A 16870-nucleotide genomic window follows, 5' to 3' on the forward strand; every position below is an offset into this window, starting at 1 on the left:
GAAAGCTGTAGAATAACTCCTGTGCCCTAAAACATGTCACACAACTCATTCAAAAGTGGTTGAACGTGGATGAATAAAGGGGCATTTTAACCAATCAATAAACTGACCCCCAACTGACTTCTTATCAAATGAATGTTTTGGTACCATAAAGTCTTCATCACTCAGAATTTACACAAGGCCCTAGGGTAAAAATACAAGAGATACAAAATTCATAAATTCATAATTGAAATTGATAAATTAATAAATTCATCTCAATGTGGTTAACAAGTAGGTTTACATGTTACAATTCTCCAGTATTTTGTGAAGGTTCCTTCTAACTGAAAGGAATGTTTATAGTACCTGGAAGATATAACTTGTGATGAAAATAGTTTGAGATAAGAAGACTTTCAAGGAACCTTACAATCACCAACCACTTTTGTTTTATTGATACCAGTGTCACTGACCAAATACTCTTTTTTTTTTTTTTTTTTTTGAGACAAGAGTTTCACTCTTGTCGCCCAGGCTGGAGTGCAATGGTGCAATCTCAGCTCACTGCAACCTCCACCTCCTGGGTTCAAGTGATTCTCCAGCCTCAGCCTTCCGAGTAGCTGGGATTACAGGTGCTCGCCACCATGCCTGGCTAATTTTCATATTTTTACTAGAGACGGGGTTTCACCATGTTGGTCAGGCTGATCTCGAACTTGACCTCAGGTGATCCACCCACCTTGGCCTCCCAAAGTGCTGGGATTATAGGCATGAACCACTGTGCCCAGCCACCAAATACTCTTAATGAACAATTTTTCTTACAATCAAACACTTGGCTCAAACTATATATATATATATATAATTTTTACTGGGATTTCAACTACTGGACATTTTCTGTTAATCCAAGCTCACAATGAACTATCTCTTCATAACCTCTCAGGTGTGCAGACAGACAGGTATGACCGTCAAAAATTGCCTACCTCCTGTTTATCACAAACCTTTTCAGCCTGCCTTTCACTGAGGAATATATAAGATTGTGTGCAGGACACTTTTTTTTTTTTTTTTTTTTTTTTTTTTTTTTGAGACGGAGTTTCGCTCTGTAGCCCGGGCTGGAGTGCAGTGGCCGGATCTCAGCTCACTGCAAGCTCCGCCTCCCGGGTTTACGCCATGCTCCTGCCTCAGCCTCCGGAGTAGCTGGGACTACAGGCGCTCGCCACCTCGCCCGGCTAGATTTTTGTATTTTTTTTTAGTAGAGACGGGGTTTCACCGTGTTAGGCAGGATGGTCTCGATCTCCTGACCTCGTGATCCGCCCGTCTCGGCCTCCCAAAGTGCTAGGATTACAGGCTTGAGCCACCGCGCCCGGCCGGGACACTTCTTAAGTAGCTTTCATTTTTATCATGGTAGATCCACATTTAGGTGATTAAAATATTTGGCATGGAATTTATATTTTTCCAACTTGAAATGTATGGAAAATATATATTACTTTTTATGTTAACTAGAGGCTTTATAATTATGTGTCAGGCTTTGTTTAAAAAAAATAGCCATTCAATCAAATGAGTATGCACCTGCTGTGTGAATTAAGCTTACATTGGAAGGCATATAGAAGTGGCAGAGCAGAAATAAATGAAAAAAATAAAACCTTTGACTTTTCTCACTTTATAACAAAAGATTTCCACTGTATTCTAGAGCCAAAGACAGCTGCTTCAAGTGCTCAATAGAAGGAAACATCAGAAGGGTAGGTGTAGTTTTTTTAATTGAGCTTCACCAAAAACATGGATAAACATCTCTCCCCTTAATAAAGTTATTGTGACATCTTGTAACTATAAATGATGGGGCCCCTGCTTCAAGTACCTACACTTACTTCTGCAAAATGACTCTTTAAGCTGTGTTCACATTTGGCCTCTAACTCCAGTGAGAATGAAACAGAAGGAAATAGAGCTATAATACCATCTGAGTGATTTAGAACAGACATAAGGAAAGGTACTACTCCCTGAAAGTTTATACACTCATAGGTAAGGGATTATGTAACCAGGGTGATATACATCTGGTCCTGCCCAGAAGCCGAGTAATGTAGTACTTCATGTTTCTGGTCACTAAATGAATGAATTGGAAACAAAAATTATTGTTGTGTACTGGTGGTTTTAGGGAAAGGGGACAAACATATTATTTCAAATTGATACATAAGTACTACATTTAAGAGTCTTAATTCCCTAAAGCAACTATGAATGAGCCTCAGGAAAACTATGAACACCTTGAAATTAAGTATACACAATTTCATATAGGTACACACATACGCTTTTATAGAAGAAGAAGACTTGTATCTTTCATTAGATTCTCTGTATAGTCTATAGTCACACACACAAAATGATTTAATATTACTTGTACTGTTGATGAAAATAGTCAAGCTCTGTAAAATAATTTAGGAGATTTATTCTGGGCCAAATAAGAGTGACCATGGCCCGTGACACAACCTTCAGGAGGTGCTGAAAGCATGTTCCCAAGGTGGTCGGGGTACAGCTTGGTTTTATACATTTTAGGAAGGTATGAGACATCAATCAAATACATTTTAAAAATACATTGGTTTGGTTCAGAAAGGCAGGACAACTCAAAGCCAGGGTTTCCAGGCTATAGGTAAATTTAAACATTTTCTGGTTGACAATTGGTTGAGTTGATCTGAACACCTGGGATCAAGAGAAAGGAAACTGGCCTGACATGGTGGCTCATGCCCGTAATCCCAGCACTTTGGGAGGCCGAGGGGGGTGCATCACCTGAGGTCAGGAGTTTGAGACCAGCCTGGCCAATATGGTGAAACTGCGCCTCTACTAAAAATACAAAAAATTAGCCGGGCGTGGTGGTGGGTGCCTGTAATCCCAGCTACTCAGGAGGCTGAGGTGGGAGAATCCCTTGAACCCAGGAGGCGGAGGTTGCAGGGAGCCGAGATCGTGCCAATGCACTCCAGCCTAGGCAACAGAGTGAGACTCCATCTGAAAAAAGAAAATAATAATAATAATAATAATAATAATAATAATAATAGAAAGGAAATGTTCATGTTAGGATAAAGGATTGTGGAGACCAAGTTTTATTGTGCAGTAGCTCTCAGTTAGCAGACTTCAGAGAGAGAGAAGGTTGTAAAATGTTTCTTATTGGACCTAAAAGGGTGCCTGGCCCCTAGCTGATTATCTTCTGGATCTGGAAAGGAAGGATGGAAAACAAAGGGGAAAGGGTATTCTCTGTAGAATGTGGATATTTCCCACAAGACTTTGCAGAGCAACTTGACGGTATGTCAAGGGAATATATTTTGGGTTAAATATTTTGATTATTTCCTTGTCTCATAATGTTATGCCAGAGTCAGACTGGAAAGTAAGTCACAATATATAGGGTTAAATAAAACCCATCTGATGGGAATTTATGGTTTGTAGGGCATGACTCCCTGGACCCCTTAGACAGGAATTTTTGTAAGATAAAAAATCAGAGTTTAGTCCTCAGTAGATACCTTTGAAATTAGGGAAAGGATAATTCACATAGATTCACATGGTGATGTTTTCAATGTGTTGTAAACTATGAATAAAAAAACAGAATTCTCCTGCAGTTTCTGACTCTTGTGTTCCAATTTACAATTCCTTCCAAGCATATTCCCTATCCTATTGAAGGAATTCTGATTTGGAAAAATGATTTTATAAATATAATATGATCATACTTCTCCCTGCCTATGGCCCTGACCTCCCTCTGGCCACTTCTTGTCTCCCTCATGCTCTCTGTCCCAGGCCTATTGGTCACCTGCACTTTCCAGTGTGTTTTGCACTCTTTCTGTCCTCTTACTCATTGTAGACATAGCTTCTTCTCTCTGAAACAGTATATCCACCTTTTGCCTTCAACAGATTAACCCTAATTGTCTTTCAGGATTCCTCTCTGGTGACCTTCAACCAGGACCCTGGGCAAATATGTATCAATACACATGTCAAGTTGCATTAAAATAATGTTTTATTTTCTTCCGTTTCTGAATTGCAGACTTTCTTGAGATCATACATGTTTAGTACTTTATTTACCTTGATAAGCCTGCAGCCTCATACCACATCTGGCATTTAATGGGTCAACAGAACTAGTGACCCAGCATGGGGCCCTGAGCTAGATCTGTCTGCTTGGGAAGGTTGATTGAAGGTTGATTATTTTGGAAAACAAACGAGTGGTAATGACCAAAAAAGTTGACAGTTCTTCTTTTTCAGGGTGTGTGTATTTTAGACAAAAAATGCTACATAGGCTAAAGAAATTAACAACTACTTTTAGAACTAATTTCATGGAGAAAGAAGCAATGTAGAAAATCCCTGGTACTAAGGAAACTTTCCTGAAACCACTGAAGAGACTAACTTCATGTCACATAGTTGATGCCTTAAGAGACCTACTGTTACCCAGTGTAATCACTACATGATAGAGCTGAATTTCTGCCCCATCCTAACTCTGCTTATCCTTAAATATCAGGATGCCTGCTCTAAGAAATTCTTTTTGTAATCAAAGCAGTTGAGACTGGTTAAAACCAAGATAGCTGACCAAATGACTTTTAAAAGACCTCAAGCTTCATTATAATCTCATTTCCTTGCTAAATGGGACTCCCACCAGCACCATGACAGTTAGCAATTGCCATGACAATGCCTGGAAGAAGTCATAAAAGGAACAAAAGGAAGTTGGTACTACTGGTTCTGGGAAGTTCACTGCCCTTGCCCAAAAAAGACAGGGATTACTCCCCTCGCTTTTAATGTTCAACCCCTTTATTAGAAAAAAAAATGGTATATTTTAAACCACTCATCCCTCACTCGTCAAGAAGTTGATTTGTAAGCCGTGTTCCTGCTCCTCAATTCTATGACCATTGAATAAAGCCTTCACTGCTTTGCGCTCATATTCAGTTTTGTCATGGCTTCATGACAACAAACAGGGAAAGACTCCATTTTTATGGGTACTGGCTTTGTCAGTAACAAAACTAGTGACCCAGAATGGGGCCCTGGACTAGATGACCAATCTATCTGCTTGGGAATCACCCTTACCCACCCTAGAGACTTGACAACTGGCACCTGACAGCATCAGTTGGTAATGGACACACATTTGTCCTGACTTTCCATGCAGGGATCAGCTCTGGGGAAGGTAACATATCATTGTTGTAAGATCATAAGCAGGCAGGCAAAGGTTATATAGCTGTATTGGGAAGGGCCCCCTAAGCTAAGCACAGTGGGGATGCTCGCCCAAAATCAGGGTTGTGCACAGGGATGCCCTGCATGAGGCCATGGTCCCATCCTCAGTAGAGGGCCCTGTGGGAGTTCTCTAAACTGTGAGAGGAAGCAGAGCATTTGAGGAGGATGATACAGAGACTGAGAGGTGAAGGAACCACTTTTGAGGGATTAGAAGAAATCTCTATTCTGAGGCTGAAGTGCCTAGGGGAGAACCTCTGAAACAGGGTGCCAGGGACACCTGGCTGGCTTTCAGGAAGACACCAGAGACAGCGGGTACAATGGTCAGTATTGGTTTTGTGCACAATAAGGAAAATCTAGAGTTCAGATGGTTAACCTGCAACTTTAGGGTTAAGTAGAGTCTTCCAAAGCTCTCTGTTTTCCTCTCTTTTCTCCTCTGCTTTGAATCTGGTGTTACTAAGTTGCTGGGGCTGAGATAAGACTCATTATTTACAGTCTAACTGAAATGGAAACATTAGAAACTCATTTGAAACTGAAAAAAACAAAAAAAGTAAAAGAGGGTTTTTAAAATAAACTGCCATAGAAAATACTTTACCCAAATTTTGATTCACAGCCTTCCTTGGATTATGTACTGGGGAAACAAAGTTTAGCTAGGGGAATAGGTTCCAATTTTGTTTAAAAAATTAGATTCATAGAAAAATAAAAAATAAAAAAATAAAAAAATAAAAAATAATAAAAAATTATAAAATTAAAAATAAAAAAATTAAAAATTAAAAATAATAAAAAATAAAAATAAATAAAAAGTACCCTAGACCTTAAAGTATAATAAAAATAAATAGATTCAGCTATATTTTATAAAATGGGTAATTTATATTACTATCTCATGGCTAAAATTTCAAGGTAAAAGTCATTGGATCTTGTGTGTGTGTGTGTGTGTGTGTGTGTGTGTGTGTGTATACATACTTAAATGTGTTTATATGTATACATTTGTACTATGCTATGTGGTATGTCTAGCATGCTACCAAATGGCTTCTAAGTAAATGAATACTCATAAATTTTAAAAGTCCAAATATTCTTTAAGTTTACTGAATTTAGTAATTTTTGATTTAAAAAACTTGTTTTTTTTAATAAATTGAAATTAAAAAGCCTTGAAAATTATTAGAATACATTCTTATCTGAGTTTACTGATTAAGATGTCAAGGTTTGGCACAAATACTGTAAGACTACAAACACAGTCAAAAATAATCTTGTGTAATTTTTTGACAGATAAGACTAACTTAATATTGTAGGTTCAATAAAAACAGCAAATTCTTGTTTGTTAGTGGCAAAATGCCTATGTGTTTAACTTTAAGTTTCATTCTTAGGTAAACACCTGATATTCACAGGCTATAAAAATAGTTAATAAAAAATTAAATTTAAATGATAAGTAGCTTTCTCTAATATATGCATTTTCATAAGTAATCTAGATAAACTCTTAAAAATGAAAGAATTGGCCGGGCGCGGTGGCTCAAGCCTGTAATCCCAGCACTTTGGGAGGCCGAGACGGGCGGATCACGAGGTCAGGAGATCGAGACCATCCTGGCTAACCCGGTGAAACCCCGTCTCTACTAAAAAATAAAAAAAATTAGCCGGGCGAGGTGGCGGGCGCCTGTAGTCCCAGCTACTCGGGAGGCTGAGGCAGGAGAATGGCGTAAACCCGGGAGGCGGAGTTTGCAGTGAGCTGAGATCCGGCCACTGCACTCCAGCCTGGGTGACAGAGTGAGACTCCGTCTCAAAAAAAAAAAAAAAAAAAAATGAAAGAATTAAATACATATAAAAGGCATAAATACTTGTAGGTAAACTTTTTGTGTAATTTAAAATCTTAAAATTATTTTAAATTCAATACTAAATGCTTGCTAGATATCTGGGTCATTTCCAATGAAAAGGGATTATAATATGAAAAAACATGTTTCTAAGACTTGTGGAATGGTTTCACCTATAAAATGCTGACATCTAAAAAACCATTCAGGATTTCTTACTTCTCAGGTTTTTACTAAGAGAAGGTTTTACTAAGTGAGGCAACTAAGAAAAAGAATTTTAATTAATATACAATTCTGTAAGTTGTGGGGTATTTTTGTTGACCAGAGATAGAGTTTAACTGCTGAGACCAGCTTGGTCGGGGAGACGCTAACCCAGTGGTGTTAGAGGAATTAAAGACACAGAAATATAGAGGTGTGAAGTGGGAAATCAGGGGTCTTCCAGCCTTCAGAGCTGACAGCCCCAAACAGAGATTTACCCACATATTTATTAACAGCAAACCAGTCATTAGTATTGTTTCTATAGATATATGATTAACTAAAAGTATCCCTTATGGGAAATGAAGGGATGGGCCGAATTAAAGGAATAGGTTGGGCTAGTTAACTGCAGCAGGAGCATGTCCCTAAGGCACAGATCGCTCATGCTATTGTTTGTGGCCTAAGAATGCCTTTAAGCAGTTTTCTGCCCTGGGCAGGCCAGGTGTTCCTTACCCTCATTCCCGTAAACCCAAACCTTCCAGCTTGGGCGTTAGGGCCATTATGAACAAGTTACAGTGCTGCAGAGATTTTGTTTATGGCCAGTTTTGGGGCCAATTTATGGCCAGATTTTGAGGGGCCTGCTCCCAACATTTAACTGTAGAAAAGCTGAGGTGGCAGAATTCTGAAATAGCAGCAAAAGGTTTATGTTTATGTCCATAGTAAACATATGGGCCATAGATGACCAGCCCATCTATTTACAATATGCAGGATCTGGGGTTTTCCATATGCATCTGTACTGCCATCCCTCAACTTCAGATTTATCCCCATCAGCACACTCATTTCTTTCCTGGATCTGCCTTGGCCATAAAAGACACAACTCTTCTGGGTTCCCATCATATAAATCTAGGCATTATCTCCTAGTGTCTCTGGGTCTCTTCACAGTATTTTTTTTTCTTAAACTTTTTTTTTTTTTTTTTTTTTAAGGTGTCTTGCTCTGTCACCCAGGCTGGAGTGCAGTGGCATGATATTGGCTCACTATAACCTTCATCTCCAGGGTTCAAGCCATCCTCCTACCTCAGTATCCCAAGTAGCTGGGAATACAGGCACAAGACACCATGCTAATTTTTGTATTTTTTTGTAGAGACAGAGTTTTGCCTTGTTGTCCAGGCTGGTCTTGAACTTCTGGGCTCAAGCAATCTGCCCACCTCAGACTGGTGCTGTTATTACAGGTGTGAGCCTCTGGGCCCAGCCTCTTCCCAGTCTCTGACTCCAGAGCACACTAGGGGCCTGTCTCTTCAGTGAAGGAGGCTTCCACTGGTGGTGTTGAGAGCATCTTGGGCATTGACTCAGGTGCAGGGGTCACTCTCTTCTTAGAGATAACCCTGATAGAGCTGGCAAAGGGGAGACAGTTCACGCTCTGATGGCTGTTTACAGCTGTACCATGGGTACCAGGGTTCACCTGAGACCAGGGTGGGGACTGGCAGAGAAGTACTCATAGCTCCATGAGAGGCACTAAAATCAAGGTCCCGGGGTTCAACTTGGGAGATGTGGTAACTGAGGAGACCATGATCCCTGACTTTCTGGATGACATGGGTCAACATCTTATGCTGCTTCATATGGACTCCTATGTACAGAGCATGGAAAATAATACCCGTGTGGGCACTGACAAACTGTTCTGAGAGCTTAACAATCCTAAAATCAACATGTAACTTGTGATCTTGGCAGATGGGGCAGGGATTCCCAGCAACTTTATTCCTGTGTATACATGTCTTTTGAGTCTGCCATGAGGGTATACCACCCTTGTAGTAGTGGCAATAGTCCACCCAGTTGGGATGAGAACATTATGGCTCCTGATATTCTTCTGATTCCAGGTATTTCCAGGGTTCATTCTTATATAGTGAAATGGGAACTGGGGGCAAAGAATCTTCCTTAGAGGGAGCTTTGGTAAAATAGTCTGGAGGGGAACCTGAACTCCATTGGTAGTTTGGAAGAGAGAAAGGATAGGAAGCTGCCTCAGTAGGGTATTTAGTATGGGCATCACCATCTTAAACCCAGATCAGGTAAGTTGTGTTCTTATTGAGAAAAAAAAAATTGTAATTTGGAGATTATTTAAAAGTTACTTATAACACAACATTAGAAATAGTAAGTCAGAGAGAAAGAGAGAGAGGTAAAAGGATTATATATCAAGAGATATATTTTTGGTAAGGAAGGTTATAAGAAGAAGAAAATAATTTTGTATGAGAGAAGATCTTATATGGTAAAGTTTTGTCCTAAAATAAAATGACTTATTATCTTAAAAGAGGTAGTACAAAAAAATCAGAAGGTCAAAATATGTTGTTCGTGGTCTCAGTCCTAATAAAGATTGTAGGAAACAAATTTATAAAATAAATTTTATATGTAATTTAATTGCCTACAATTAAAAAGAAATTATCTATAACAGTCTTTCTAAGATTGGTCACCTATCTTAAGATTTTTCTAAGGTATTTATTTACTCTTAAAATTATAAGAGATTTGTTTTTTAATTCTATAATCTTAGACCTATAACTCACTTATCCCCAGTGGCTTCTGCAGGCAACACACCTCATTCTCACCAATCACCCATTGATTCCTTTCAGAGAGTGAACCCAGACGGTACCCAGTGCAGGGCATCTTACCAGCCTTCCTCTATGATTCCCTCTGGCAGGTCACCAATGGGAAAGAGGGATGGTTGTTGTACATGTTCTCTTCACAACTTCAGATATTCACAACTAGAAGTCACATTCTAAATGATTAGGGAACAATCCTGGGGATTCAAAACCTCATTTAGAGTATTTTTGAGACCCATAACCCCAACCAAGCAGATGTCCAGTCCCTTTGAACATTCTCCTCACTGGATTAAAAATTAAAGAAAAAAAAAAAAAAAAGAAAGAAAATAAAATCCTCTGTTATTAGAAGTGCTAGGGAGGAAATGGACAGAACCCACAGAGACAAGATAAAAAATCCTGTTAAGAGACCAGGGAATGAGGTTGTGACAAACCTTGACCCCCTTTGGGATCATGAGACAGGAATGAAAAAAGGCAAGATTCAGGCATGATGAAACATTAATGTTAAAGGGAATAAGGCCACAGAAGAAAGATCCACTAACTGGAGTAAGCTAAGAAAAATTAATCAACAACCCCAGAAAGGTCTATATATCTTCCCAGAGAGGTTGAGGGGAAAATATGAAGTTGTATACTGCTCTTACTCCTGATTCAGCAGAGGGAGAGAGGCAGTTCTGAAATCTGTTTATCTCCCAGAGGACATCAGACATTAGCTATAAACTCCAAAAGGTAAAATTAGAGCTCAATGCTCCCATCTTAAGACTAATATACCTAGGCAATAAGATATTCAACAACCAAGAAGGGGAGGAGGAGCATAAAGAAGAAAGAGAGGCCAAAAAGCAAGCCCAACTACTGGCTGTTACCTATTTGATTTGCATTCAGTTGATGCAGAGCGAAGATCTGCAGTCCTTGTGTTTTTCAGAAATTAAGCATAGTTTACTTACTAAGGGCTTTGAAGGCTCTTGGAAAATCACAGCTCTGGTGAGTTACTGCTGGTCCTCTAACCAATAGAAAAGATTCCAAAGGCCTAAGAGACTAGGACCAAACCAATGTGCCTTCTGCAAGGAAAAGGGTCACTGGAAAAGGGACCCATCTGAAAGAAAGGGGAAGGGGTAATGTCCCATCTAGGTGTTTCACAGTAGCAGATGGTCAAAGTAGAAAAAAAAATCTACAGGTCCTAGGGGCTCCTCAGTGGGCCCTCTACTTATACTTCAAGGTGTCCTGACTGTCATTGCATGTAGGGGACAAATCTGTTGGCTCCTTGGTTGACACAGGGGACACCTACTCTGTTTTGAACACACCCAGGGGTATACTTACTTAACAAAGTGGCAGGATTTCCCAGATAGGCAAAAAACCCAGCAGCTAACATGGACTGTGTTGTCTCAAGAGTTCAAACCCTATACCAAGTCCCAAAAATATTTGGAGAGGCCTGGAGTTACTGACTCTTGAACAAGGAACTGTCTTCCAATATGTGGATAACATCCTTGTTGCCAGCCTTTCTAAAATATTTGGGATCAAAATACCCATTAGCCTTTAACTTCCCAGCAGAAAGGAGTTCTAAGATATTCCCCCAAAAGCACAAATATCTCAGCAACAAGTAATCTATCTGTAGTTACTCCTAGAAGAAGAACAACAAAGTTAGTCCCAAGGGAGATGGGAAGTAATATGCCAACTACAGCAATCAAAGACCTGGAAACAACTTCAAGGGTTTCTGGGCATGGCAGGATTTGGCAGCCTCTGAATAGCTAGCTTTGACCTCATTGCCCATCCTCTATAAAAATAATCAAAAGGACACAGGGCCTTTTAAATGAATGACAAAATGTAACCAAGCATTCTCCAAACTTAAAACACAGCTCACAAGGGCCCAAGCTTTAAGCCTACCCAACTTAACTAAATCTTTCTATCTTTATGTTCATGAAAAGGGAAAAGCCTTAGGAGTACTAACTTAAAAGTTGGGCCCACTGACCCACGTAGTATCCCACTTTTTCATGCAGTTGGACCCAGTTGCTAAAGGCTGACCACCCTGCCTTTGGTTGATGGCAGTCATGGCCCTCCTTTGAAAAGAGAGAAGTTTGGACAACCCCTAACCATCTGAACTCTCCACCATACCCAGACCCTCACAAAAGAAATGAGTAGAATGACTATCTCCAGGCAAGGCTCTCCAGTTGTAAAGTTATTGCAGGCTGTAAGAAATTTAGCCCAGCTGGCAATAGTTCATGGCCATGGCCACCAGAAGGGGAAACTAAGGTAATTAAAGAAAATAATAAAGTCAATCTAATGCCAAAACAAGCAACTTTAAGAAAGTTACCCTTCAAATGCCACTTTTGCTTTCCCTCTTGAATCCTGCTCCCTGTTTTAAACAAAACAAAACAAAAAAACCTAGTTTACTCTTTAGAAAAATGGAAAAAGGCCTCTAAATTGGAATATACCTGATGTTATGAATCATCCAGGAGGGCTAATAAGTCCTCATGAACAACTTATTTTCCCAGAAGAAATTACATTACAGGCCATTAGAGAAGCTCATTCTAGCACTCACTTTGGTCATGAGGCCCTTCAAAACCAGCTTTTCAAGAGCATGATGGCCCCAAAGTTCAGGGAGCTAGACAAGGAGATGGTTGAGATTTTCCCCACATGCTATGTTAAAAATTCTAATAACCACCTCTCAGAGTTGGGTGGGGGAGGCAAAAGGGAGCTGCTCAGTTGGTGAAGTACCAACATAAACGTCCAGGGGAAGATTGGAAAATTTATTTCACACATATGCCCAGAGCCTTAAAAACCTTTAAATACCTCCTGGTTCTCATTGACACTTTTCGCAGGATGGGCAAAAGACTTTGCCACCCACACTGAGATTGCACATGAGATGGTAAAGATGCTACTGAAGAAAAATTGTCCTCAGATTCAGGCTGCCTGAGTCAATTCAAGTATTGGACCAGCATTTACATGTTCCATTAGTAAGGCTACTTCTGAGGGTCTCAGAATAAAATGGTATCTACATGCCACCTGGAGACTGCAGTCTTCATTTATAGGATATGCGCAGCTAAAGGTAGCTGCGTGAACCTAAGGAAAAAAATCCCTTTTACTGAGTTGAACCACTCTCAGATCTAAAATTACTGATGTGTTTGAGGACAAAAACCCTCAACCAAATAAGTTACCCTGGGCCTGCATATACTTTCTGTCAGGACTTTGTTTACTTGCCCTCTTATATGTATACTCATCTTTGCTTTGGGAGTAACCTTGTTGCATCCAGAGCCTACCGTGTTTGGAAAACACAAGAGCTCAAGGAGATTGCCCCCTATGGCACCTAATCCCCAGAGAAGTCAAAATATTTGTTTCCTGTCCCCCTTTTGCCCAAGGAATAAAAGGGTGATTAGGCTTATTCTAGCTTCCATCAGGATAACAGGCAGTCTCCTAAAACGCTGGGGAAGTTTTGCCTACCATGAGGTTACCCTCTGCAACCTCACGACAGTTATGGAAATGCAAGTTGATAAGAACGATGATCCCCTTACCTGAATTCTCCCTAGTCTCATTAGCCAATATTGCGCTTGGTAACTATCTGGCTCTTGATTACTTGTCAAAACAAGGTGAGGTGTGTATAGTATAGTCACCAAGTCTTCCTCTTGTACTTGGGTACAAGATTAATTCAAAAAGACATTAAAATCATCTACAACCAGGCCAAGTGGTTCCACCAATTAACCAAAAGGACACAGACCCTCAAGAAATATAAAAACATCATAAAATAGGCCATCCCTAATCTCACTTAGTTCTTGTTCTTCCTGGGCCCTTTAGCTACTGTTGTACTTCTCTTGATTTTGGGGCCCTGTCTCCTAAATTGTCTGGTCTTATTTGTGTCTAAACAAATAGAGGCCATAAAACTACAGAGAGAAGTTACTCAGTGATATAAACAGCTAGGCTCACACCCAGGAGATAACCAGACCTACCTAAGACTAGCTACAGAATAATTTCACTCCTCAGGGGACATATCAGCATCCAAATTCAGCTTGAAGAAGTTATAGAAGATGGACCCTCACATGTTTGAACCTCTAAAGAAGTGAATGTAAGAAAAGGGGGGATTTGTTACCCAGTGTGATTACTACATGACATAGCTGAATTTCTACTCAACACTAACTCTGCTTATCTTTAAAAAACTGGATGTTTGCTATAAGAAGTTTTCTCTGTATTCAGACTAGCTGAGACTGGTTAGGTCCAAGATAGCTGATACGGTTTGGATCTGTTTCCCTACCAAAGTTCATGTCAGATTGTAATCCCCAATGTTGGAGGTGGGGATGGATGGGAGGTGATTAAATCATGGGGGTGGTTTCTCAGAAATGGTTTAGCACCACCCCCTTGGTGCTGTTCTTGTGACAGTGAATTCTCATGAGATCTGGTTGTTGAAAAGTGAGTGGTACCTTCCCTCTCACTCTCTCTTGCTCCTTCTTCAACCATGTAAAGTGCCTGCTCCCATTTTGCCTTCAACCATAAATAAAAGTTCCTTGAGGCCTCCCCGCAAGCATATGACACCATGTTTCCTGTATATCCTCCAGAACTGTGAGCTGAATAAAGTTCTTTTCTTATACATTATCCAGTCTCAGGCATTACTTTATAGCAATGTGAGGCCAGACTAATTCTGGAAATTGGTGTCAAAGAGTGGGGCATTGGTATAAAGATCCCTGAAAAAGTGGAAGCAACTTTGAAATTGGGTAACAAGAAAAGGTTGTGAGAGTCTGGAGGGCTCAGAAGACAACAGGAAGAGGAGGGAAATTTTGGAACTTCTTTGAGACTTGTTGCATAGCTGTGACCAAAATGTTGATAGTGATATGGATGGTTAAGGCAAGGCTGAGAAGGTCTCAGATGGAAATGAGGAATTTATTGGTAACTGGAGCAAAGGTCACTTTTGTTATGCCTTAGCAAAGGGTATGGGTGTGTTGTTCTCCTGCCTTAGGGATCGGTGGAACTTTGAACTTGAGACTTATGATTTAGGGTATCTGGTAGAAGAGATTTCTAAGCAGCAAAGCTTTCAAGATGTAGTCTGCCTGCTCCAACAGCTTATGCTCATATGTGCGAGCAAATAAATGACTTAAAACTGAAACTTACATTTAAAAGGGAAGTAGAAAGTGTAAATTTGGAAAATTTGTAGTTTGGCCATGTGGTAGAAAAAAAAGAAAACAAACAACCACCATTTTCGGGGGGGTGGGGGGAGCAGAATTTAAGCAGGCTGCAGAAATTTGCATAAGTGAAAAGGAACCAAGTGTTAATAGCCAAGACAATAGAGAAAAGGCCTTGAAGGCATTTTGGAGACATTTGCAGCAACCCCTCCCATCACAGACCTGGAGGTCTAGGAGAATAGAATAGTTGTCTTGGCCAGACCAAGGGCTCCTTTGCCTTGTGCAGCCTCAAGATACTGCTCCCCACATCCCAGCTGCTCTGGCTTTAGCATCAGCTCAAAGGGCAGCCGATGCAACTCAAGCTGCTGCTGCAGAGAATGCAAGCCATAAGCCTTGGGAGCTTCCATGTAGTGTTAAGACTGTGGGTGCACAGATTATAAGAGTTAAGGTTTGGTAGCTTCTGCCTAGATTTCAGAGGATGTATAGAAAAGCCTGGGTGTCCAGGTAGAGTCCTGCTGCAGGGGCAAAGTCCTCATTGAAAACCTCTACTAGGGCAGTGTGCAGGTGAAATGTAGGGGAGGAGACCCTATGCAGAGTCCCCACTGGAGCACTGCATAGCGGAGTTATGAGAAGAGTGCAACAATCCTCCAGACCCCAGAATTGTAAATCTACCAACATCTTCTACCCTATACTTGGAAAAGCCTTAGGAACCCAATAGCAGCCAGTGAGAGCAGTTGCAGAGTCTGAACCTTGCAAAACCAGAGAGGTAGAGCTTCCCAAGGTTTCAGGAGCTGACTCCTCATACCAGTTTGACCTGGATGTGTGACCTGGATTCAAAGGTGATTACTGTGAAGCTTTAAGATTTGATGACTGTCCTGCTGACTTTCAGACTTGCATGGGATCTGTAGCACCTTTTATTTTGGCCCATTTCTCCTCTTTGGAATGATAATATTTACCTAATGCTTGTCCTTTCATTGTGTCTTGGAAGCAACTAACTTGTTTTTGATTATACAGGCTCATAGGTGAAAAGGACTTAACTTGTCTCAGATGAGATATGGGACTTTGGACTTTTGAGTTAATGTTGGGGAATGAGTTAAGACTTTGAGGGACTGTTGGGAAGGTGTGATTGTATTTTGCAGTGTGAGAATAATACAACATTTGGAGGGTCAGAGGCAGAATAATATGGTTTGAATCTGTGTCCCTACCAAATCTCATGTAGAATTGTAATCCTCAGTGTTGGAGGTGGGGCCTGGTGGGAGGAGATTGAATCATAGAAGTAGATTCTCATGAATGGTTTAGCACCATCCCCTCTTGGTACTGCCCTGGTAATTTTATGTGAGTTCTCATGAGATCTGGTTGTTTACAAGTGTGTGGCACCTCCCCCTCACTCTCTCTTGCTCCTACTTTGGCCATATGAAGTGCCTGCTCCCACTTTGCCTTCTGCCATGAGTAAAAGTTCCCTGAGGCCCCCCAAAAGAAGATACTACCATGCTTCCTGTACAGCCTCTAGAGTTGTGAGCCAATTAAACCTCATTTATTATGAATTACCAAGTCTCAGGTATTTATTTATAGCAAGGCCAGAACAGGCTAATATAATAGCTGACCAAATGTCTTCAAAAAGACCTCAAGCTTTATTATCTTATTTTATGTTAAGCAACACTCCCACCAGTGCCATGTTGACATCACTATGATAATGATCAAAAGAAGTGATAAAAGGACCAAAAAGAAGGCAGCACTACCTATTCCCAGAAGTTCACTGTGCATTCCTGAAAAAGACATGAATATTCCTCCCTGTGCTTTTAATGTTTAACCACTTCATCAGAAAACCCCTTCATGTTAGCCCCATCACCCCATACTGGATGAGAAATTGATTTGTGAGCCATGTTCCCACTTCTCAATTCTATGGCCATCAAATAAAACCTGCACTGCTTGATGCTCACATTCAGTTTTACGTATTGATTTTGTGACACCAAACGGGGAAAGACCCCATTTTGGGGAGACTGGCTTGGTTGGTAACACTACTTTCTCTTGAATCATAAATTCCTTGTTCTGT

General features: G+C 40.4%; 1 pseudogene; it reads right to left on the reverse strand.

Moving 5' to 3' along the window:
* Positions 1-8415: 8415 nt before the first annotated feature.
* On the reverse strand, positions 8416-9180 carry LOC104658124 (annotated as a pseudogene).
* Between the last annotated feature and the right edge of the window lie 7690 nt (positions 9181-16870).

The sequence above is a fragment of the Rhinopithecus roxellana genome, chromosome 14 (assembly GCF_007565055.1).
Source record: "Rhinopithecus roxellana isolate Shanxi Qingling chromosome 14, ASM756505v1, whole genome shotgun sequence".
NCBI classification, from domain to species: Eukaryota; Metazoa; Chordata; class Mammalia; order Primates; family Cercopithecidae; genus Rhinopithecus; species Rhinopithecus roxellana.